This window comes from Malurus melanocephalus, unplaced genomic scaffold (assembly GCF_030028575.1).
Source record: "Malurus melanocephalus ecotype Western Australia unplaced genomic scaffold, MMel_1.1 scaffold_993, whole genome shotgun sequence".
Taxonomy (NCBI): domain Eukaryota; kingdom Metazoa; phylum Chordata; class Aves; order Passeriformes; family Maluridae; genus Malurus; species Malurus melanocephalus.
In genome coordinates, this window is record NW_026624225.1 from 81,010 (window position 1) to 106,270 (window position 25,261).

General features: G+C 45.0%; 1 long non-coding RNA gene across 1 annotated transcript; it reads left to right on the forward strand.

Annotated features, from left to right (window-relative positions):
- The first annotated feature begins 443 nt into the window (after positions 1-443).
- Positions 444-24,339, forward strand: LOC130585888 (uncharacterized). The gene is made up of 4 exons (XR_008966639.1): positions 444-1,996; positions 3,785-3,964; positions 10,779-10,872; positions 20,275-24,339. It is a non-coding gene; the product is annotated as an uncharacterized LOC130585888 (long non-coding RNA).
- The last annotated feature ends 922 nt before the right edge of the window (positions 24,340-25,261 follow it).

A 25,261-nucleotide genomic window follows, 5' to 3' on the forward strand; every position in this document is an offset into this window, starting at 1 on the left:
ATTTTTGGGATAAACAATCACCTCCACGCTGGGAAAACCCAAAAGGGGTGGTCTCCAGCRGGGTTTTGTGGCAGAAGCCCGGCCGCAGGGGTAACCCAAGGAACCGTGTCCGAGCGGGGATTTTCTGTGCCCAGATGTGACGTTTGTGCTCCTCCAACATCTGCAAGGAGTGGCTGCTCAGGGTGACAAAGTATCTGCATTATCCTACACTTTATAGGGTACATAACCCCCATAATGCTTTAATTTTYGAGCCCGAGAGGGATCACAAATAAYTTTTTGTTGCTGTTTGTTCGTTTAAATGCGCCCGAGCCTTGGCACCGGTCCCAGGAGTTTTGTGGCTACGTCAAGGAAAATGAAATAAATCAACTGCTCGGCAGTGAAGTCAGGGATTTTAAAAAGTAGGAACAGGAAAAAGAAATAAAATCTTAAAACATTCAAAAAAATTTTAAAAAATGGAAAAAAATTGAAAAATAAGAAGAAAAAATCTTAAAAAAATTAGAAAATTTTATGAAAAATCTAAAAAAAAATTTAAAATGCAGAAAATTAATCTATTGAAAAATTATAAAAAAAAATATAAAAATGAAGATCAATGGTTTGTGCTAAAGGAATGTGTTTGGAGGAGGATCCTGCAGGGAGTTGGGCCCAGAGGTTTTGCCAGGGAGCCTCTTCCCAGGGGCATTGCCCCAAAGAAAGTCCGGGATGTTCAGGCACGGGTGAATCCTGTCCTGGGCAGGCAGAAAAAGGGTGGGGTGGACTGGCAGAACGTGCAGGGGGAATCCTTTTATTGGGAGCTGCTCCCCAACCCCGACCAAATCCTCAGTGGGGAGGAACAGCCTTAAAAAAAAAAAACCAAACCTTGATTCAAAAGTGGATTAAAAACGGGGTGGTGGTGCCGAGAGAGGGGTGAAGCTCAAGCTCCACCTGGAACGGGGTTGCTGGTGGGTCTGGCTGGTTTGATCCTCCCTCCTCTCCCAGCGGATCCCAAAAAGCGCTGGGGGAACGCCAGGACATCCCCCCCAATATTGGGAATATTTCTGTGGGTGCCGTCGTGGTTACATCTCCTTCCTCGTCTCCATTCTTGTGCAAAATTCAAATAATTCCCCCCCTCCCCAACAGCAGCTGGGCATGGGGTGGGTTTTTTTTTTTTTTAAGTTTTTTTTTTTTTAAGTCGCTCTTTAACGTTGCGAAAGGAACAATAAAATGAAAGGCAAAACCGGCATCTTAAAACTTGGCAAGTGAAAGCAGCTTGGACTGGCAGCCAAGAATCCTGCTGTGGTGCAAAAAGAATAGCATCCACGGAGCCACCACAATCCGGGGCTTCTCCTCTTTTAACAATCGCGTCGGCACAGAGAAATAATTATTCCTTGTGTCACTGTTAAAAGAGTCAACGAGCTTAAAAAAAGCTTGCTTGGTGAACCTCCTCCAAAGCAGGTAATGACGCTCCTTTTTGATTCTGTTTTTTTCCAGCTGGAATTGTTTTTTGGGTTTTTTTTTTGGATAAGGATCTAGAGATGAGAACTAATCACTTGAAGGAGTTTGGTGGGTTTGGTACTAACGACCAGGGAAGGAGTTTGACGGGGTAACCTCCAGGGTTTTTAATTTTCYTGGATGGGTTTTTGGTGGGAGTAGGACTGGCGAACTTCTGGAGCGGTTTTGTTACGAGGAATGTTTTATTGCCACGGATTTAACTCCTCAGGCTGCGGGGAGGGCGCGAGTGGATGGTGGAACATGGAAAAATGAATTCAAAAAAAACCTTCAAAAATGAGGATATTGGGAGGGGGAAGTGATTTCTCTCGTAGGACCTTGGCTGTTCCTTTTCTCCTCTGAAACTGTAGCCTCTGGGTGTAGAAAACCAGCAGCCATTCCTTGAAAACTTGCCATGAAAATATCCCTGAATATTTTGTCTTCCAGAACACGTTCCCCAGGAGTTGGGCCTAAGCAATATGGCAGCGGACGCTCCATAGGAAATCCTGAAAATGCTGCTGCTGCTGCTGAGGTAACTGGGATTCTCAGTCAAGATCTCTCTTCTCCTTCTCACTCCTTAAAAAATATTTCAAGCCCAGAAATCCTTAAAGAGTTGGTTTTTAAAGCTAGCATAGAATGTATGTATGTTTTATATATATATATATATATTTATAGGCCTAATTACCTTGGGGTTAAAACTGGAGGGAGGGAAAGAATGGGAATTATTTCACAGTCGTGTTTCTTATTTGCCTGATTTTGGGGGCAGAAGGATGAAATGGCTGCRAACAGCTCTTTGCTCAGGCACACAATGCATTCCGTAATGATCGATTTTCCTGGACAGGGCATTTCTGCTCTGTGGTTTGCAAGAAAACCACCCACAGCCCGAGCCCCRGCGTTAGGTCTTTAGGGGTTTTATTTCTCCATATTCCTTTGGCTATAAATCTCTGAAATACCAGCTTTATGCTGGCTCGTTACGGATAAAAATATAAAAAAAAATATATTGTATTTTTGGCCGTCCCACGTTGATCCTGGTGATCGTTGAGATTAGAAAATTAATAACGAAGCAAAGTTTGCTCAGCACAAGGAAACAGCAGACTTTAATCTAAATACCTTCATGGAGGGGTTGGAACTTTTTATTTGTAGTCTCAGCATTCGAGACAAATACGGGGTGATGCTGATTGATTTGTTTGCCTCTCATGGATTTTCTGCCACTGCGTGTGTGTTCATCAGGTTTTCACAAGGTGCARTAGCTGGGTGATTAATCAGTGGGGAAAAACGTTCCCAACCCCAGATCTTGGCTAGTCCATGGCTCTCTTTGCATCCCCCTGAATATATTGGATACGAGTGAAATTCCTGTTTAAAATAAAAAAAAAAAAAATTAAAAATCTGTGTCTTTCAACAAACGAAACTGTTCGTTTGCTGCTGCATTAATCCATTTGCTGTCACAAAAACTGCTCAGGAGTTATTTTTCTGCCAGGAGCAGGTTGGTTTTTGGATATTTGTAATTTACAGCACACAGGTGCCATGGAATGACGTYCCTGTGCCCCGTTCCTCCCCTGAGGGCTCTCAGGAATGCAGAGGGGATTTATCCAGAGCTTTTTCTTGCTGCTTTTCCCCTTTTCCTCTCATTTTTCGCCCCGGACTGAAGCTCTGGAGATGGATCCCAACTCTCCCTCTTTCCTTTTGTGCTGGAAAAACCAATCAGGGKGTGGGAGGTGCTGCAGGACCAGCCCTCCTTGGAAAGGGTGGGTGGGTTTTCCTAACAAATCCCGGCTTTTCTCAGGCATGTTCTGAGCTCCTCGAAGGGCTGGAGCCCCCTAGGAAGGGTTGGGAACACGTGCCCCAAATGTCCCACCTCGATTTCCTTCGTGGGTTTGACCCTTTGATGGGAAAGGGAAAAAATATTTTGGAACTTGGAAAAAAAGGAGGAAAAGTGTAACCTCCCCTTTGGCAGGGGKATTTCAATGAGATAATTTAATATGAAAAAATCCTATTTCTCTGTCAACAACATTCAAATTAGCTTGCCTCATGTACATTATTTAATGTAAAGAATATTGAATATTSATATGAAAATGAATATACTGGACATAAAGCAAATATTCTGCCTCGCACATTTTTGCAGTGACACTGATGGAAAAATTCCCAGCCACGGGAAGAAATCCTGGTGCACTCAGCAACAGCCGACCCCTAATATTGCAATTTTCAGGCCCTGTGAAACAAACCTGGGTGTTAACCTCAGGTTCCCTGCAATAAATGAGCTTTGTAGTGCAGGGCCSGGGTTATTTTTGGCCGGGTAACATTTGTTGTGTTCCATTTGCAGCCCTGTCCCCAAGGAGGGCACAATCCCTGCCCCACTCCGGCCTCAACCGCCGCAGGGACGGATCTTCCTCCAAAAATCCCAAAATCATCCCAAAATCRTYCCCAAAATCCYGTTTTTCCGAAGATGCCGCGTGAATTTTGGAAGCTGAAAACTTTGGGGGAARGCTGGACGCTTTTGAAGGTGGGTATGGGCGTAGGAATCGAAACTGGGAGGACGAATTTAGATAACCTTTGCACAGATGGTGGAAGTTTAACATCTCTTGCCGGGTGGAACAGGAGTTTCTTGCCACCCAGCAATTCCAAATAAAGGAAAATTGTATTTTATAATTGCGTATTTACCAGGCTGGAAAGGTTGAAGCAATTTATTTTAAGAAGTTGCCCAAAAAAAAAAGAAAAAAATCAAAGAGGGAAAWTTTTTTCTTGCATCCAAATAGCAAAATTCTTTTCCAAGCAGTGCCTGTTTGATTTTACAGGGGAGAATATTTAATTGCATTAATGCAGTTTGACTCCTGAAGGAATAAAAGTGAAAATTTGGTGACACTTGCAGCAACTGTTGATCTCAGTGATGRTTTTCTCCACGTGGAGCTCACAGCCAAGCTGCTTCCCAGCCTCATTTCCCTCCAATAAAATGGGAAATATTAATTAGTAAAAAAAACCTTGGAAACCTCAGGGAAAGGAGGGGACSCCTCTTGCTTGCAGTGGCAAAAATTTGCTTTTCGAAGCTAAAAATCCTGAAGAAGTTTTATATTTGTGTGGAGTTGGGGTTGGGGAGAATTTCCAACTTGTTTAACAGAGTGAAAAAGGATTTTTTTTTTTATCTGTTAAAAATAGCATTAAGGCAGAACCCCAGCCCTGTAATGACCTAATGAAAGTTAAAACAACTTTTCCRCAGTTGTTTCTTCTCCCTGCTGCAGCCAGGCTGCCAGAATGGAAACAAAACAACTTTTTGCAGGGTTGGGGGATGGCTGTKCATTGTAATTCTGTTTATATCCCAAAACTTTGCTCTTGGATAATTTCCTACCCTGTTTTAGTGTTGTACCTTCAATTCTGGTTGTTAATTTAATTACTGTTGACCTCAGTGCTGTGTAATCACAAGAAATCCTGTCCAGCAAAGCTCTCGTGAGGAAGAAACGCAGATCAGCTTCATTTTGGTCGGTTTCAASTTTTATTTTGTATTTTATTTTGCTGATTTTCTCATGCAAAAGCTCGCATGGGAGTGCAGGAAACTTCAGCTTTTTGTTACAGCAAAGTCAAAAATCAAAAATCACCTTTGGGGTGCTCAGAGAACAAAGGCTCCTCGCTACCAACTGGGCAATTTCACCTGCAGAAATGCTTTTTCTCCTTTTATATCCCCAGAAATGACCCCCCAGCCCTGGCAGAGATCCCTGCCTGCTGCCACAAACCCGTAGATCCGAACTTGTGCTCATATCCCACACAAGCTTGTATCTATAGGTCTGTGGCTGGCTGGCCAGTGCACCCTGGGGTGGGGCTGCAGGTCTCCTCCAAAATATTCTGAGCTCTTTCCCCCTTCTTTTTTCCCCCTCCTCACTCTATTTTATTTAATTTTTAAAAAAATTTAAATTTATTTTATTTAATTTATGTTTTTATTTATTTGTAGAAAAGTGCAAAGGTTGCAGAGCAGTTCCCAGCTCAGCTTTGGGCAATGCTGAGATCTCCCCGTGTTTGGGAAAATTGGAAAAAGGGGATGGGATGGGATGGGATGGGATGGGATGGGATGGGATGGGATGGGATGGGATGGGATGGGATAAGTTTATTGGGATGGGATGAGTTTATTGGGATGAGATGAGTTTATGGGAAATGAGCCTTCAAGAAATTAAATCCCACCCATGTTCTGCCCTGCTCTGGTGATGGGGATGGGATAAGGAAGCTTCTTATGTTGTTTAATTCTGAAGCAGATAAAATAATTTCATTTATAAMCTTACACGGAGCTATTCCTTCTCTGGTGGCAGCAATTTGAGAGAGGAACAGTCACTTCTCCTTTATACCCAGAAATTTGGAATTCACTGCTCTGACCCAGGAGGAGCTTGGCTTTCCAACTCCTATTCTCTCTCAAAAATCAGTTTATTATAAAATCCCATTCCTTCCARTTTCGTGGTGTCTTTTAAATTAGTTTTTAAGAGAAAATAATCGTGCTGGGAAGTCCAAAAGAAGTGCCAGGGCAGGGAAAAACCATGGAAGTGGGCAGTGCAAACCCTGCTGTGCACAAGGAACCTTTAAAGCTGGGAGAGTGGAACAATTCTTTTGAAAGAAAACATTTTTTTTTTAAAACCTCAACGTACAGATTCTATATGAGAATAATTAGGCTGTAAACTCCAAAATAAACTCTGACTATTTCTTTCCAGCAGCTTTCAGTGTTAATTCCACCCAAGATTTGCTCTGCATTTCCACTTTTAAAATTTCTCTGGGTTTGCACTTGGCTGCTTTGACACACGCTGCTCTAGGCCAAAAAAGTTTTTTTTTTCCCCCTTTTTGCTGAATTTCCAGGGTTTTCTAGGTTTTCTGTTTATTATAGAAGCAGAAAGTGATGTCAGAAAAGTCCAGCTACTCCACTTTCTCCCTGTGACTTGAAAGTAGCCTTAAAAAAAAGGAAAAAATTGCGTTTTGGCCTCCTGTGTGTGACGTAAAGTTGGGAATAAAAGCTGGTGCTCAATATTCCCTGAATATTTGGATAGGAAATCAAGAATTAAAGCTGTGCTGCAGCAGATGAGAGGTTTTCAGCAGAACTTTTGCTCCTGGATTGTGGATTCTGCCCGGGATAAGGACCTGGAGTCAAAGTCTCCTTTGGGATTTTGTGAGGGGATGCTGTTCCATCCAGAGTGGGATGAGCAGAGGAGATTGCATCTGATTGGGACGTAAAAATTGATTTTTTCGTTGGTTTGGGGTTTGTGTTTTAAATATTCACCCCATGGGCTGGCTCCAAAGGAAGCAGGGGCTCGTTCAGTCTGAGCTCCAAGGAGAAATGACCTGGTGAAACCCAATAAAATCCAATTTCTGTAGGGTGGTCTCTCCTCTGCAGAACCATTTGGGGTGGAACAGGCTGAGAAAAGCCTGGAATTTGTCATGGAAGCTCCCAGAGGGTGGCACTTGAGGTGACATTGCTTGGAGAGTGCCAAAAGAGCCCTGGAAAGGGAATTGGGTCAGATATTCCCAAAATGAGGGGCCACAGTTTGATTTGATATTTTATTTATTATAAAATCAATGCTTGAACCATAGAGGAGGAAAGAAGAAACAGATTTATTTTTTATTTTCTCCTCCATAAAGCATTTTAGTGCAATTTCTCACTGAATACTTTGGGATCTGCGAATCAATTTCGGATTTTTTTCCTTTTTTATTTTTTCCCCTCCTTTTGGTGAGAGGCTGGGTCTAAACACAGCTGGATGCCCAGAAAGGAAACTTTGGAGAAGTGGCCTCAGAAGTGGGGTGARCTGCAGGTCCTGGGAGGAGGAGCAGGGAGTTATTTCTGAGCCTGAGCTGTTTCCTGACTGCTCCTGGGTTTTTTTTTCTTTGTGTGAATTTGGGGATGCTGCGGGCTCAGCTTTGTGGGACAGGTTCAAGGAAGCCTCTTGGAGCCTCTTAAAGGGGGAAATTCTGGCAGCACCGCCCTGAGCTCCTCTGAGCTCAGATTATCCAATAAACCCAACAAAACCTGTCCTGACTCAATTTTAAGACAATTTTTTTTCAGTTTTGCTCTGGTTCAGCTGCCCCCCTGCTCTTTTTGAGCTCATTCTCCCAGAACTCTCCTTCACCCCTGGATTTCTCAGCCCAACCCTTTGAACAGCCCTGAATTGTGTTCCCAACCTTCATTTGGGTTTCTCTTTTCACTGTTCTTCATTACTTCTGGAGCAAAAACCCGACAAAATAATGTGAAAAACCTTTTAGGGTTTCCTTTTAGGGTGGGGGAGGGTTATGGTTAGGATTAGGGTTAGGATTAGAGTTAGGATTAGGGTTAGGGTTAGGGCTACTTTTAAGGTTTAAATTTAGGGTTAGGTTTAGGGTTAGGCTTGGGGTTAGGAGAGGGTATAAAGGAGAAAGTAAGGGAGGAAATAAGGGAGAAAATTAACGAGGAAATAAGGGGAGGAAATAAGGAGAAAATGTGAGGGAGGAAATAAGTGAGGAAGTAAAGGAGGAGATACGAGAGGAAATTAGAGAACAAATAGGAAATAAGGGAGGAAATAAGAGAGGGAATAACTGAGCAAATAAGGAGATGAAATAAGTAAAGAAGGGAGGAAATAGGAGTGGAAATAAGGGAGGAAATAAAGGTGAAAGTAATGGGGGACATAAAGGAGGAAATTAAGGGATGATGTTTTGGGGGAAGGAATCCAAGAGTGGGGCACACTTCCTGGAACCCAGCAGGCTTTGGTTCAGCTTCCTGAACCAAAAAGGCCATCATCTGTGAGTTCTTTTATTTTTCAGCGTACAGGTGAAACAGAGTCTGTTCCAGGTCTGGATTGAGCTGTGCAGGCCTTGGATAAGCCCCCAAAAAACCCAAAAAAAAAAATTTTTGCGTCATGTAGAATCATCAACAGTTAATCCTGTGCCATCTTCCCCTTTAGGCCTGGCACTGGGGTTCTATTCATTTCTGTTAAACTACAAGATATTAAAATATTGTGCAGAGTGGTGGCTCAGGGTGCTCAGGCTCCTCTCAAAAGCCACTTTTGGTTCAGGAGGGAGAGCCCAACCACCTTTGCCCTGGAAAGGCTCAGATATTGAAATGTCACATTGAGCAAACCTTCAGATTGCTGCAACCCTGGCGGGAAGCTGAGGCAACGTTTTTGTCAGGAGTTGAAAAATTTTGGAGGGTTTTCAAAATATTTCCTTGCTCCGGGTTTCAGCTGAGCCCAGCTGGGGCTTCTTGCCCTGCTTTGMAAGATTTTGGAGTTCCAGCCCTTTTTAGGGGGTTTGCCAGGATTTTAGGAGAGCTCTCTGAGCTGGAGAAAACCTTTGAACCTCTTGAGGTTCCTCATTATGACCAAATTCTAATAAATTTTCACCAAATAATGCAGAAGGAGTGAGGTGACCAGCAGGAATCGTGTCAGCATTTCCAGAGTGAAACCCCCTCATGTMTGAGGTTTATAAAAATCAGCTGCAAAAGAAAATTTAAAAAAAAAAAATTAAAAAAAAAAAATCACTCCAGGCTGAAATTTGGCAAACAGGATCGCAGCCCTCCGACGGGAACGATGTCATTTGTGGGTTTTGTATTTATTTTTTGCTCAATGACTTTGAGAGTATTTTCTGCTTTCCCACCCCCTCCTTGGCAAGCCCTGCCTGGGATCTGAGAGGGAAGGTGGCTTCTTCCTTCTCCAGCCCCAAAGACTCTCAGCCAAACCTCAGCTGACGATTTTCCTGGTTGTAATAAGAGAAAATTCATCTCTTTGAACATCTGCAGTGAGTGTCCATGACTGGAATCCTGTTCAGAGTCTGTAAATGCACAGAAATTGGGATTTAGTGCAGGGGATTGATGCATGAGGCTCTGGTTTATGTCATTGTTTGGGAGTTTTCTGCCCTCTGAACCCCTGGTTTTGGAAAGAATGGGGTATCCCAGCCAGGCAGTTCCCAAAAATCAGCTCTGGGTTGGAATTCTCATCTCGCTCTTGSGGAAATTAAACAGGAAATGTGGGCAGGGGAAGCAGGTTTGGGAATTCTGGGGAATTCTTCCCTCACCTGAAGCTGCTGGAGGGAGCAGGGAGTAAAACCAGTGATGAGTGAGAACTTCCCAGTCCAGACCAGCTTGGACCTGGTGTCTCCTGACCTCAGTGCCATGGGCTGGTGGTAACTCCAGAGAAAAGCCTGAATTTGGCTGGGAAAAGCAGCTCCCGTGGCATTTCCTCTCTGTTTGAAATGAAATATTCACTGAATCCCATCGTTCCTGTGGTGGGACAGCAGCTGGGGTCACGTTTCCTCCAGGAATCAGAGGGTTACGCCGAGAGAAAAGACAATTTTTTTTAATGCCGCTGTTGCTTTAAAACAAGGCTGGCTGGGCTGGGACAGAGATTCCCTTCCGTCCCCAGAAGTGTGAAATCATTTCTGGGATTCTGAAAAAGCAAGAGGCCTGAAAAGGGCCCCGAACAAAAGGCTCTGGGGCCCGGGAGCCGCTGGAGGAACACAGAGCTCCACGTGTTCTCCCTGCCCCGCTGTTTAACGAGAATTTCCCGACATCGGTTCCGTATCGCCGGTGAACGTCGTCATCGGGGTCCTGCTTCGCCCTAATTGCGTAATTAGGTATGATTGTGCTAATTGGGTAAAGGCATAATTGACAAAAATGGCCAGAAAAACAAACAGGGAGCTCGGTGGCACCGCGGGGAAGCGTCCCAAGGGCTGTTTCTGCCTCCTGCACAGAAAACCCTCCAGGCCCAGGCACAGACAGGTGACACCCAGGGACACAAATAATGCCAAARARAWTTTYATATTTTATATAAAAATAGATATYTTACCATTCTATATTTTTAAAATTTTAATAYAAAATATTTGATMTATTTATTTCAATATTTGACCCCAATTCCTAATCTCAGTKCTTCCTGTCATTATTACCAGCATCTTYCATTATTACCAACATCTCTCACCCCCTCTAAATTTAAACCTCTGACGATTTGGAGTCCTTTTTTTTTGTTTTTTAATGATTATTTTCGGTAACTAGAAGCCCCTGACTTTGTGCATTTTTGACTGCATGCATCCAGGTTGAGGTAGTAGGTTGTATAGTTTAGAATTACACCAAGGGAGATAACTGTACAACCTCCTAGCTTTCCTTGGGTCTTGCACACAACGGCRCCAGCAGCGACCACAAATCCTCAGCACTCTTTACTCCGGACACATTGGATGAAAAAGAACAGGTAAGACCAGCTGGAAAAGCTTTTTTTATTTCCTCCTGCTTCTCTAGAAATGTGAATTTTATCAGCGTTTTTTAAAAAAATGTTGGTGCTGTGTTTGATTTTTTTGAGTTTTTAGCAAATCCAGTGATGTTTGTCTTCCTTCRTTAGCCCTGGAGCGGCGCGGCGTTCACGTTCCCAAAAAGCACCATGGAGGCCTGGCCAAGTTCTTGCCTTGGTGGTCAGCAATCAGGAGTCTCCAAAGGTAAAAATATCCTGTATTTTCACCCCCTTTAATTAATTAAATAACTAAGAAATTAATTTCACCCATTAATTTTTAGCTGGCTGAGTTAATTCCACACTGGGAGTTGAACAAGGCTGATGCTTCCACATAAAGCCTGGCTTTGGTGAAAGGACCTAAACCTCCAGAGCCCTCAGGAGAGCTGGGGAATATCCAGTAGGGAATACACTCAGCTGAAATGGGGATTTTTAGGGTTTTTTGTGCTAGGTTTGTACGGTTAAATCGGGTGTTTCAAAGGTTGATACTGGTTTGCTTCTCCCTCGCAGCAGTTTGGGTTRAGGAGCTGTGGGACACCCCAAACATTGTGGAGAAGTTGTGACGCCAAAAAACCCCAAATTTCTGATATTTTTGACATGTCTGAAACGCAGGGAATGCACCCAATGTACCCAGCTGCTCCTGAAATCTCTGATTTCATTTGCCTGAAGATTCGAGACCTGAGAAAACCTTGAAACTCCCCAAAAGTTGGAACAGAAAAGTGAACATTTTGATGCTGGCAGCGCTCAGGGTTGAGGTCCTCTGGGGGCCTGGGTGAAGGTGGTGGCCACAACACTTGGTCAGGGCCCAGGACCTGAACTTAGATCTTCTCTATGAGTAATTCTGGCAAGAATTTTGGAGTTCCCAGAAATCAGAGGCACCGTGTCTTTGCTGARCTTGTGAAGTTAGCGAATAAAAATAAAGAGTAGGCACTGGGTTCATTTCACTGGGTTCATCTAAAKGCTTGAACATGAAAATGACATTTCAAGGTATCTAAATAGCCCAGAAAATTGGTTGGGTTGAGATTTTTTTTGGTTTTTTTTTTTTTTCTTCTGGTAAAATGCCACTTGAAAACTTGACTATCTGCAAATCCCTGTTCACCGAACGCTAAAGGAAGCTGTGAGGTTCTCCAGGGTTACTCAGGGCTCGCTTAGGAGTTATTCCAAGAGTGGATTAGTGGGATTTTATCCCATCTYGCTTTCAAAGAGGTCACAGATTTCACTGCCGTGGTTTACGGCTCTGCAGCTCCTCAGGACAAGGAAAGGATCTGGGCTAACACAACGCTGCTCCTGTGTCTCAGGAAGGCACTGAACACATGCAGGTAGTTCAAAAAAAAGGGATCTTTTTGGCACATTTGAGGCACTGCCTTATTTCCCCCCCCATAAATCTTTTTTTGCAGATGRAAATGCAAATTTTCAGCTGCACTGATTCCCATCCAACGCAGAGTTTTTCTGTGAGGATTGGGTTTTTTAACCTTTTTGGGACTTCTCTAGGAGCAGTTTTGTGAAAAATCCCAAATAAAAACAGACTTTTCTCTTTTTCTTGGTGGCAACGTTTCAGCTTCGCTCCGCACCCTTAAAACAAAACCTCACAAGCTTCAAAAATTGTGGTTATTTCTCCCAATCTCCTCAAACAGAACTTCATGTTCACGGCATGAGACGTAAATGAAAAGCCCCATCCCGCTCCAAAACCCCGAGCAGCGACAATTACAAAGGAGAATGGTCAGTGGTGAGCAAAATTCAATGTGCATATTTTCCCTGGGAACAAAACAGCATTCCAGCTCTCCCCCTGATGAGAGGAATGTATTGTCAATTAATTAGACTCCCATCATATGTCCTCGGATGCCCTTCTATCATATGCCTTCCATATGTCCCTATGTCATATGCCTTCCATATGCCCCCTATGTAATTAAGCTGCCATCATATGGCTCCCATCAGATGCCATTTAAGAGGATTTCCAGGAGAACGTGGCACTGTTGCAGTTATGGACCTTTCACAACGAGGAAAGGAACAGCTCAGGAGCTGCAAACGAGGAGAGGAGGAGGCAGAAAATGAAGGTGGATCACCCTGAGTGCTGCTGGGTTTGTTTTTCTCGCAGTGAAGGGATGAAATTGTCTGATTTTCCTGAGTTTCCATTCCCGTTTTTCACTCAGTTCAGCCCGTGGCCAGTCAGGCTGAGAGCAACTGTTTTTTGGGGAATGTTTCTGCTGGAATGTGAGATGGGAAAGAAACAATCCACCKCCCACAAAAGCTTTTGTCCCGTGACAGCAAAATGTGAACTTTGTCATGTTTTGGGTCCCTTTATGTGAAATGAGGAACCAGAAATGGGAAAATTCATGGAGAGGAGATGGCACAGCCCACGTTCATCCCTGCTCTCCCYCCTGTGCTTCTGTAGAGGGAATTGGGCTTCTCTTGGAGTGGGGATGGCTTGGGAGGTTCAAAATTTACTGGGACTTTTAGGGGTAAAGGCCAAAAATAGGCACTGAGGTTTATATGTGTACTGAAAAAAAACTGCAAAAATCAGAGGAATTACGATGTCTTGGAATGGTCTCTGATGCCAGGACAGCTCATGTACAGTTGTATCCCTGTGCCTTCCTTCTTCCCAATGACTTTGGAGACTTTTTTCCTACTCCCAGTCAGATCTGATGGAAGAGCAGTGACTTACGAGGGTGCTCTGCTGCAGCTTTGCAGGAATTGAAGAAATCCCAGCCCTGCATCCAAAAATCTCAGCCATGCACCCAAAAAACCCAGAAATCCCAGTTTCATATCCAGCAGTCAGCTAGGAGGCCGAGAGGACAAAGAGAAGGTAAAATAGTTGTTTGTGCCAAGGTGTTCTCTCAGTTAAAAGGTTCAGAGCAGTTTGCAGCATATCCCAGTTCACCTAGATTAAATGGCAACAAACTCCCACTGGCTGGGAACCAGTGTATCCCTAAAAAATTCATATTTCAGCAGCTAGAGAATGCTAAAACTATGCTAAAAAAATGATATTTTGAGGGGTTTTTTTTTCCCCTAGATTTAGTCAGTATTGACCAAAAAACCTATCCTATATGTGCATTCTGTACAATCTGTAACACGGGTGCATTCCTGACAGACAGGTGACAGCTCTTGCTCTGTCTCAATCTTTAGTTTTCAACTCAATCCTCATTTAAATCCCACCCACAAAACACAACCAGCCCATCTGAAAGCTTTAGGTCATTAGGGAAATGATTTGGGRAATACATCGTGGTCTTGCACCATCATTAGTTTGCCACGGTCATAAAGTGAATATTAAGGGAAGCCTTTAAACCTCTCGTAGAGCACCACTGAAATTATCTGCCCAGAATTCCTCCTCAAGTGCTGTGTTTCGAAATATTTTACTCTTCTGGCTTGCTGGGCAGCRARAAAATACTCACAGCAGTGCTCATGGAAGATTTTCTTTTGCTTCTCTGTTCTCACTCAGTTCTGATTCTTGGGGAAGATGAAACTTTCACCATTAGACGGATTTTTTTTCCTTTTTTTTTTTTGTTTTCAAACAGCAAATTCCATCTATTTCCACACCCAGCTGAAACTCTGCTGCCACCCTCCTCCATCAGATGCACCGAGCACAGATCTGTGCATGGAAGTTCTGTAAGAACTGGGCTGGGATGGAGTGGAATGCCAGAATGACTCATTGTTTGGTGAATAAGGCCCTGAGTGTTCTATTGATGCCATTTCTAAATCGGTGGAGAATGTATAGAATTCGTGTCATAACTGGAATTCCGAGCGCAGCAACCTCAGGAGCTGAATTCTGGTGATGATGATGATGATGATGATGATGATGATGATGATGATGATGATGATGAGGTTCTGCAGGAATTCATCTGGATTCTGACACACTGAAAGCAGTTAAAATTAAGATAATTTCATTCCCAGAAATTTGGAAATGCTGCTCCTCCCACCTTTGGGAGAGGGGAGTTGCCTCTGTGTGTGGTGTGTGAGGGTTTGAAAGTGTAAAATCTGAATCCATACGGGACACAGACGTCCTTTCAATTAGCTGGGGACATTGATTGCAGTGCTCAGTGGAAGGATGAGCGGCTGTGGAGCAGCTCAATATTTGGAAACGAGCAATTTGAGGCCTGAACAGAGATAAGAACGCACATTTCTCCCTTTTTAACCAACTTCTTCCTTCTCTTTCCCTCTTCTTGGGGGTTTGTATGTGAAACCAGGTGAGGTTCAGCATTTCCAGTGTGAGTTTTTTGAGATTTCAGTCAAACTCATCATGGTGGTGTTGGACCAGCAAGGTTCAAGCAATAAAAGCAAACGCGAGCAGAAAAGAAATTTCATGTTTGGAAATTTCCCACAGCAGAGGAAGATTCAAAATATCTGGGAATTCACCCCCCCCCTTCCTTTTTTCTTTGTTCTTTAAATAAGACAAAACTGCTTGCCCTGACTCTGCTGCTGCTCCAGGCAGTCCCACTTGCGTATATTTAGATTTATACATTTAAAATATAAAATGTATCCTCCCCGAGCAAATAATCTTTACGTGCTGTAGGGTGAAATGAGCTCTTTGTGCAATGTCATGGCCCTGTTTCCTGGCGAAATAAGTTCAAGAATCAGGTTTCTGGGGCAGCCATGGAAAGAAATTGAAATTTTTCCTTCTGTCTTATGAGCGGTGACTCCTCCTTCCCATCACTTCCAGATCCCTTTTTAAAGAATCATTGAATTCTTGATGGGCAAATTTGCTGCTTTTTTGTCTTATATTCAGTAGATTTTAAACTGAAGCCATGAATTTAGGTTTTTTTGAGGATTTTAGGTGTTGTTCCTCCCCTGCTCAACACTGAAGTGAAATTTTTTGGGATCCAAAGACACTGAGACAACACAGGAGCTGTTCCCCCAAATCTGAGAGGACAAAAAGTGGATAAAATGGTGCCAGCAAAGCTGGTCCCMAACAGAGAAAAATCTGAAAGGATGTACTAAACCATTCCCACCAGAAAGGAAAAAACCAAATTCTTTTCTGAGGAAAAGAAAGGATGAGGAGGGAGACTGGGAATCTCCCGGTTTCACAAAGTGAGTGCAGTAAAATTAAATAGTGGCAAATTGAATATGTTTTATAAAGAAATCCTTTTCCCACCAGTATTTAATTTTTAAAAAAGGGACCTAATTGCTTGTAGAAGTTAATGGGAACTTTGGAACTTTTGAACAGATTCAATACTTCTGGTTTTAATAACCATACATAGAATTATGGTCACTCATTGTAATAACTTTGGAACTGAGCTTAGACTCCACAAGGTTTGGGATGAAATGCAGCAGCTCGAGAGCAGCAAAAAACCAGCAGGAAAGGCAGATTTGGGCTGTCCAAAGCTGCTCATTCTTGTYCCATTTAGGGGAGGAATTTTGGGGAAGCCTGGAGCGTGGCCTGGTCTGTGCTGGGCTCCTCCAAAGGATTATTGGCCACTGGCAAATCAAAGTTCAGGGTTGATGGATGTTTGCTCTTCTCTGGGCTCACAGGCTGAACAACTGCAGTGCTGCAGCATTAATGATGAATATTCAAATGTCTGGGCTGCTCASTAACTCCTTTCCAGCGAAAATGGAAGCAGAGGAAGGGGAATGACTTTTCCAAGGCCATTCAGGGCATCATTGGAGCACTGGTACCAAACCCAGGTCAGCCAGACCCAGATCTGCATTCAGTTTCCATCAGTTTCTTGTAATCCTGGCGTTGCCAGAAATTACAAAAATTTCTGCAGCCGTGGGGGTCCCACCTGGCTCTGCTTTCCCACCCCCTTTTTATTGTGAGAAAATCATCGTTTCACCCCTAAACGATCCTGAATGGAGATTTGTGGCTGTGACAGCTCAGATTTGGGGTCACCACAATCCCTGGTGATCGTGGGAGCCCCTTTGAGTTTGATTTCCTCGYGTTTGGAGTGGCCTCTCATCCCCTCTGACAACAAACGGCAGCTCCCAGGAGAGGGGTTTGCAGAAAAAGGGGRAAAAAAGGGGAAACAGGAAGGAAATGGAGAGGGAGAAAGGAAAAGAGGAAGGAAATAGGAAGAAGGGAAAATAGGAAGGCAGAAAAGAAGGGAAAAGGGGAAGGAAATTGGAAGGGAAGAAGGAAAAGCAGGAAGAAAATGGGAAAGGAARGGAAGGGAAGATGGGAAAACTGGAAGGAAATTGGAAAATAAGGGAAAGGAAAGAAATGGGAAGGGAAGAAGGGAAAAGAGGAAGGAAATGGAAAGYGAAGAAAGCAAAACACAAAAAATCACTGGCAGGTTTTATTTCCTATAAGAAAAATCCCACTCCAAATTACTGRAAGCCCTTTTCTGTGGGCCACTGTTTGCTCCTGGTGAGGAGGGGCTTGGTTCACTCAGGATTTTCCTCTCTGACAGGAGGTGGCTCCTGGGTTAAGTTACAGTGGAGATGCTTCCCRTTGCCATTCCTGTGGATTCTGCTCTGAATTTTGGGTATGGAATCGATGTCTTTTGGTCTCCTCCTGTCCCTGAGTCAGCTCCCAGGTTGTGAGCACGTCTTGAGCAGCGTTGCCTTGAGCCCTGGGGTTGATGAGTTCTGTGAGTTCATATTTTTGTTTGCTTCATATGTGAAACGGGTCTGAAACCTTCAGAGAATCCCAGGATGGTTTGGGTTGGGAGGGACCTTAAAAATCATTTAATTCCCTCTCCTGCCATGGACAGGGACATCTTACACTATCCCAGGGTGATCCAAGMCATGTCCAGCCTGGCCTTGGGCACTKCCAGRGATCCAGGGGCAGCCACAGCTTCTCTGGGCASCCCCTGCCAGGGCCTCCCTACACAATCCCTYCCCAAAATCCCRTCTAAACCTCCCCTCTGYCCTTTTGAAGCCATTTCTGGAACAACAGCAAGCACAGAATGAATCTCTCCTTTCCCTGGGTAGCTGAGTGAGGTTGAAAAGCCTCAAACAGGACAGAATTCCCTTGGGAAGCTCCAGGATGGTGAAGCAGCTCCCTCCCTGCCTCGCTGCCACATTGCATCACATCTGAGCGGGGCTTTTTGCATTATAGATCAGCCCAGCCTTGTCCTCAGATGGCCTCCTCTGGAGAAGACCATTTTTAAATCTTTAATAGGGCATTAGAGCAATTTGCCTGCGCTTCAGCTCTAAGTGGGCAAAGAGAGCGGTGACAAACGCGGCCGGGAGGCCCTGAAATTCTTTGAATATTCCATGTTTTCCTGGAACTGCGGGGGGAAAGGCTGCCAGAGAGGTCTTGGCAGGTTTTCGAGGTGGCTGGCCAAGTCTGAAGCAAACGTGGATGGCGAACGGGGTRAGGCGTTCAGACGCACAGAACATACGTTCTCGTCGCAGAAATCCCACCACATGGAGGAGCAAATGCTGTGCTAACACATCTTCCTGAAGGAAAATGGCAAGGGGGAAAAAAAATATCAAAAAATATCATCCTGGCACGGTGAAATAAAGGTTCTTTCGCCCTTGGTTTTTAGGGACTTGGGGCCGGCAGCTGAAGGAAATGAAATCCAGTGGCTTTCCCAYGAGGGCCCCTTGTTAATCAGGAATGGCTTATGAAGGAGTGGTTTGTGTCTCGGGGAAGAGGCAGAAGTTGTTCAAAGAATGGATTTCCGTCGCCAGATTGACTTTTTGTTGGTGCCATGCGAGTAATTAAAAATGGCAATTAAGCAGGGAAGTGATCAAGCGATCGCTTGGGAGCTGCAGTTGGCTCCAGGTGGAGAAGCAGCTCCAGCAAGGAGCAGGGACCACCCATGTGGGTCAAACAGKGAGAATTTGGGGCTGGGACTCAATTCAAAACATGGTGTCCTTCACTCAACTCTGGTTTGGTTTTTTTTCCTGAAAAAAAGCTGGTAAAAATAATACCTGTTGAGGTTGTTCGATTAAAGTTTTAACTGTGGCTTAAATTCACCTTGCAGAAAGTTTAGGGACATTTTGGTGTTGGGAGGGGCTCCCTCCTCTGGGAATTGGTGTTTCCAGTGGGAAATGTGAGTTTGGATTTCTTGGAGACAGCAGGTGAATGAATATTGTCATTTTAATCTCATCCCTTGTTTTGTACAGCTCATGGGGGATGCCTYGTTTGGTTACTGATGGGGCAAACCCTGCACAGCCTCAACCCTTCAGAGTGAAACCTTTGATTTTTCTTTATTGAGCCCAGAAATTTTGCCGTGGACTCCCCGTGGGGTCTGGGATGAGTCATTTATTTCCCTTTGGTTCTCTTCCCTGCCTATAAAATAGAGATCCTTGTTCCTCCTGAGGAGAGCAGTGAAGGCAGAGGAGCTGATCATGGATGAGCTGTTCACAGACACTCACGTCGGGATTGCAGCGATCACACTGGGCTGAAATGCTTCTGATGGATTCTCTCCGTACTGACACATTGTTTAGCTTCACAGAGCTAACCCTGATAATATTTATCACCCAAAACTATTTTTATGCCATCAGCTCGAGAGCGTTATCACATCCCATTCAAAATCCTGAGCGATGTTATTTATTATCACAGTAATCAAGGTGAAATTTGGGTTTTTTTCTGGCTGTTTSCTCCATGCTGCTGCTGTCTTCGTGCATTTAGGCAGGAGTGAGCCCAGGGTGGAGCAGAGGGCACCGGGAGCTGTGCCTGCCTCCCRCTGCTATTTCTGGCATTCGACACCGAGCAGTGTCTGCTGGGCCAAACTACAGCCTGACACTCATCCAGTCTGTCACATCCCTCTCCAGACGTGGCTCCCTGGTTTTTAATCCTCTCCCAACACCRGTGGAGTGGCTGGAATGGAGTTGGTGTGTGGAGTTCTCTGTGGTTCCATCATGGACAGAATTCCCCATTTGGAGAGCACAGACCTTTTATTTCTTTGACAGCAGCACTGAAATATCTCAGCATCCTGGGGTTTCCCCAGTGAGGAGAGATCCCTCTTCCCCAGGAATTTGCAGTCAGGGTGGATAAAGCAGGCAGGAGAGAGGAAGGGATGGAGAGATCACCCAGGGCACTGAGCACGTGGAGCATGGGCTGGGAACCCTCACTGATTTGGGATTCCTCAAAAAGTGCCTGAAACTTGCAGTTCTTCCCTTGTGAGAATATGTTTTTGTTTTTGTTTTTTCTTTTTAAAATTGTGACGATTACAGTGGTAGAAAACCTGGGAAAAATATCTTTTTTTTATCTTTTAAGTATTTCCACCCTCTATTGATTATCCCAGCATAGGCTGGGAGCCCTCACTGTTGATTTGGGATTTTTTGATCTGGGGATGTGCCAGATCCTGCCTGTCCCTGTGCAGGAACAGTCCCTGGCACCCACCACCAGCTGGACAAAATATTTGGGTGTCCTACACTTTGGTTTCATTCTTAAACAGTACCTGAAACTTGTGTTTTTCTCTTGTGAGAAGATATTTTTTGGTTTTTTTTTCTTTTTAAAATGGTGACAATTACAATGGTAAAAACCGGGGGAAAATCTCTTTATTTTCTCTTTGAAGTATTTCCACCCTCTCTTCATTTTCTGGCGATGGATGGAGTTGGGGTTTAAGGAGAATCCATTTCAAAACTGGGGAATTGGGAAAACCCAATCACCACTTTTTAGTGCAATACCCTGTTGGTTTGGAGGGGGAATTGCTGAATAAAAAGGGTTTGGAGGTGGTGAAATGGGGCTTGAACGTGATTTTGAACCCTCTCTGTTCAATACCAGGAGGTCAGATGAAGGTGACCAAAGGGATCTGGACGCAGCAGCTCCTCCCAAGGACTCACAGCACTCCAGGCACGTGGTAAGTGCTGTCCTGGTGGTTCTTTATTTTTACAGAATATTGATTTGATCCGTGATTTGGTGTGGAATTGGTCTGCAGAACAGTGAGGCTCGMWTTAGAAGCTTYTGCTTGTCCAGAGCACTGTTCTGGRAATGCCCAAACCATGAYATTTTTACCCAGTTTTGCTCTCCATGGATGTGCCCCTCACTCTGGATTTGTACCTTTCCTCACATCACTTGAATTCTCAATTTCTATGGAGATTCTGTTGAAATTCCAGGGCTTTTTACTCCCCTGAAGACATTTTATTAATTTGTAAATCATTCTCCTCTGTGCTGCCCATTCTGGGCATTTTAAAGGTATTTCCAAACTGATTCCTGTGTGCTTTGCCCAGAGTGAAGTTATTGACTCAAAAAGGCCTCGAGGTTTCCCCGTTAATGCTGAAGTCTCTAAAGCCTCCTCCCTGGCTGAACATCCCTTCTCCTGTGTGTTTTCCCTTTTGAATTGCTAATTCCAATTGATCTGAAGAAAAAAATATTGTAATAGTTTGTATTTACTGCATTTTCTGCTGCAACAGCACCTACCAAGGTCTCGCCTTYCTTTGATCCTGTCTCAATGATTGAATTCATTCTTCCTTTCTGTTTTCCAGCTTCTCTCTGCAAACTTTCTGTCACTCYCATTTCTGCAAGAATTTCCTGCAAACCACGTCCCTAAGAGGATTAGTGGAGGGGATACCAAATTTTATTTATATTTATTTATAAATGGGCTGCAGAGACTTGGCCCCTTTTAAAATATGAGAACAATTTTCAGGCCTCTTTCAGTTGTGGTTGTTTCACTCAAAAAAAAAGGAACCAAAAAAACCCCAAAAACCCAAACCCAACAAATCACAGAACAACAGAGAAACATGAGAAGTTGTGGAAACCCCTCAAACTTTCTCTGTTTGAATTTTGAATTCCTGGTGGTCACAGGACCAGGTGATGCTGCCAGTTGTGGGGTTTTTTGGTAGTGCCCAGAGCAACGAGTTAAATGCAAAGATGGAATTAAATCAGATAAAATCCCACCTCAATTTTTTTTATTTGTGCCAGCCTGGAGGCCTTAAACRTTTTGTAATTTGAATCTTTGCAAAACAGGGCTGCTGGACTCCAGTGAAAGCAGTGTCCGGATGTCGGTGGTGATTCATAAAAGCAATTAAAGAAAAGGAAAGTGCTTTTCCTCTGAGTGTAAGGAGGATGTCCTTAAGTGAGTGTGAAACGCTCCAGCAGTGGTCAGGGGATGGGGGCTGTGRTGTTCCAGCTCATGGATCTGTTTCCAGCAAAAACACTTCTTTATCCTGTGCTGCTGCTGATTTAAATTTTTCTCAGGGAGTCCTGGAATTTTTGGGGTTGGAAGGGAGCTCTGGAGATGCCCAGGCAGGGTCACCTGGAGCAGGTGACACGGGGACACAGCCAGGTGGGGCTGGGATGGCTCCAGAAAACCCAAAACATCCCTGGGCAGCTGCTCCAGGGCTCTGCCACCTCCGTGGGAAGTTTTCTTTAGGTTCAGCAGTTAAAACTTTAACTGAACAACCTTCACAGGTATTATTTTTACTGGCTTTTTCAGGAAAATAAGATGGGACTTGTGTTTTGTCATCAAAAACAGCCTRGCCCCATCCTCTGTCACACACCTTGGGGATATTTGTATGGATTTAACTGAATTTTATTTAGTTTCTACCCAATGTAGTTCCCATTTCTTCCCTCTTAAATTTGAGGAAAAGCCTCCTGAGGATGGAACATTTCCCACTGGAGAAATGTGGTTGTTGCAACACAAATATTGGCGATGATGGATCATTGAAACTCATCAAATATGATTTTTTTTTCACCCCTAGTGCAACTCCCTGGCATTTCTGACCTTGCCCAAACACAAACCACCTCATTTGTAGAGCTTTAAAGTGATTTTTCAGGGGCGAGGCCGAGTTTGGTGGGAACATGATGGAGGTTGTTGTTGTACATGAGGATCCATCAGCACGGCCACGTTACCCAAGCGAGAAGCAGCCCCTGAAATGTTCCTAAAACTTTCCTAAAACGTTCCCTAAAACTTCACAACCATCCTGGTGGCTCTTAGGGGTGTTTATCTGGCTGTCCTAGAGCAGGAACTTCCAATATTCCACCTTCTCCAGGTGGATTCCTCTCTGTTCTTTTGCAAATATCAAAATTGTGGCTTCCATTGGCTTTGCCTTCCCATCCTGCCCTCGGTTATCCCATTCCAAGGGAAGCAAAAGGAGTTTACTGATTTATCATGGATCATTAGGTGGAAGTAACTATTCTTAAAACATCAGGATGGATACAATAATTAGGGATGTGCTTTTGTTAACACCGCCAGCCTCGACCCTCTCGTACAGTACCCTTGGGTCCTAAATAATTACCCACTTTGTGTGGTTATCTAGCTCACTAATTACCCACAAAAATTGGGGTCAGGTGTTAACTGCTTGAAATAAGTATCCTCCAAAGGCTTGGGGAAAGTGTATCAAGAAATTATGTGTTTGCTGCAAAACTTTGGGAAAAAAAAAAAAAGGAAAAATCAAACATTATTTTTTTTTTGGTGGGAAGGAAGATAAGGAGACAATGGATGTGAAATGTTCAGYGTGATGGCAAAATCTCGCAGTGATGGTGAGGGACTCTAAAGGGAGTGAAAGGATGGTTGGCAGATCCAGTCACTAATCTGGTCTACTTTTCCCAAAGATTAGATCCTTCAGCACACAGGGTTTGATTCTTCCCCTATCTAGGCTGATGCCAATCAGGATTACGCCAATATAAATAAGAAAATTTGGATCTGTGCATTCCCAGACTGACTTTGCTGCATAACCCCACCTCTTCCATCACCCAGGCACTTCTGCATTGCGCCCAATAATTTAATTATGGATTGGATATTTATTTCCACGCGTTTATTTTTGCTGCCTCCAGCCCTGTGTGCGCGCAGAGCTCCGTTCTGAGGCCGCTGCTCATAAAATGCAGTTCGCTTGGAGCAATAATTTGATTCCTGTGCTCAGGGAGTTACCCCAGTGAGTCAAAGATTTCTAGATAGCCCCACCCTCCCCAACTTCCCGAACACTCACACTGCGGCCGCTTTCTCTCTGCCAGACCCACACAAGATGTCTAACTAGCCAAAATCCCGAGGGGCARTCCCAATCTCCTGTTTCAGCCCCAAAAAATGGGAAATAAAGCCACGGCAGCTCTGAAACACCCGGCACGTGTAAGGGAGGGATGTTGAGCCGCCCGTCTCCCTAACCTGGTTTCTTGCATAGGTGCTCCCTGCCTTCAGTACAAAAGAAACAGATTTTGGGGGAGCTGAGAAGGTGATTCTAGAAATCTTTGGGGTTTTGGATGCCCGGATACCTTGAATTCCTGAGCGTCTGTGCGGTGCTCAGCGTTAACAAAGAAACCGCCGGGATTTATTGCTGTATTTCGCGTTAGGTGCTTCCTCTCCTCCATAGGCAGAACCACCTCCCGTTCCTACAAACACCTTTTGAAGGCTGTGTGGATTCAGGTATCAGACACCCCCATCCCAAATGTTTGGGTAAACGGAGGGGGGGATCTGGGGAGGGTCCCCGAGCCGAGGCGTGAACTCGGTTTTGGGGCTACCTGCGCCCCGCTTTGTGCCGAGCATCCCTGGGAAAGGCAGGGCTCAGGCTCCTAAAGCACAATGCAGATTTAGTCGTCATCTTTGTCTCTCCCCCCGCGCCCCCCCCCCGCTCCACTCCCCGCTGATGTTAACTGTCTGTATTATTATTTATTGTTATCAGGGGATTTGGTTTGATCAATGAAGTGTATATGCGTCTGACGGACATTCGGGGAGGAAATGCTTGGAGAATGAGTAACATGTCTGCAGCGGAGGGTGTGTGAGAGGGAGAGAGAGGGAGCATCGGTACTAGAAACATTGACTGATGAGTTCATTTTAAAATCCAAGGGCATATAGCTGGTAAATTAGCACATATTGCAAATATAGTCTGGTGCGAGAGGCAGCAGCGCTGCCATTGAGCGGAGGGGTGGGTGTGGAGGGGAACGGGGGGGTCGAGGAGAGGAGATTGTCAGCTCTAAAGTCATCACGGGCATGAGCCAGGCAGTCTGCCTGCCTCACTGCAGACGTGGGGCGTGCGATTTCCACGGGCGGCTGCGGGCTGCGGCGTGGCGGAGGGGGGGAGCGGGGGGCACCCGGGAGAGCCAGCGCTGGATTTTATTGTTTTAAAATCCACAGCCAGCCGGAGGGATGCGAGGCGAAGGGCTGCAGCCCCTCGGCTTKCCCCCCGCACCCCTTTCAGCCCCCTGCACCCCCTTAGGAAGGCGGAGAGGGGGGAGCGGCTGCCCGGAGGGTGCCGGGGTTGGTACCCGGCGGGGATGCGGCGGGGCCGGGGATGCGGCGGGGATGCGCCGGCGGGTTTCTCCCGGCAGCTTAAGAGATTATTGGGGAGGGGTGACCGGGAATGGTGTGTGCGAGCGTGTGAGAGCGTGTGAGTGTGARTGTGTGTGTGCGGGGCTGGCGGCGGGGGGAGCCGGGTCCTTATTCTGTTAAAGATTTAAGTAGGCATGCAAGGAATCTCTAGGATAGTTGGCAAAGGGCGAGGGTGGGGAGCTGGGGGGAAGGATCCAAAAGAGTCTGTAACCAGACACTGAAGCTTTCCAGGAGTGAGAGTGTGTGAGAGAGAAGGAGACAGAGCGAGAGGAAGAGAGGGGGCAGTGTGGTCTAGTACATTTTCATCTGGTCGTTGATTTGAGCCTGATGCTTGCTGTCCCTCAACAGCCTCCCTTGCCTGGATTTTTTCTTTCCCCCTCTCCTTTCCTTTCCCTTCTACTTCATCGAAGCCTAGGGGAGCCAGGAAAGATTAAATGTGCTTTCGAAAAGGCAGCCACTTCATGCAGCTATGTCTGCTTTCCCCCCCACACCCCCCAGCCACCCCCCCAC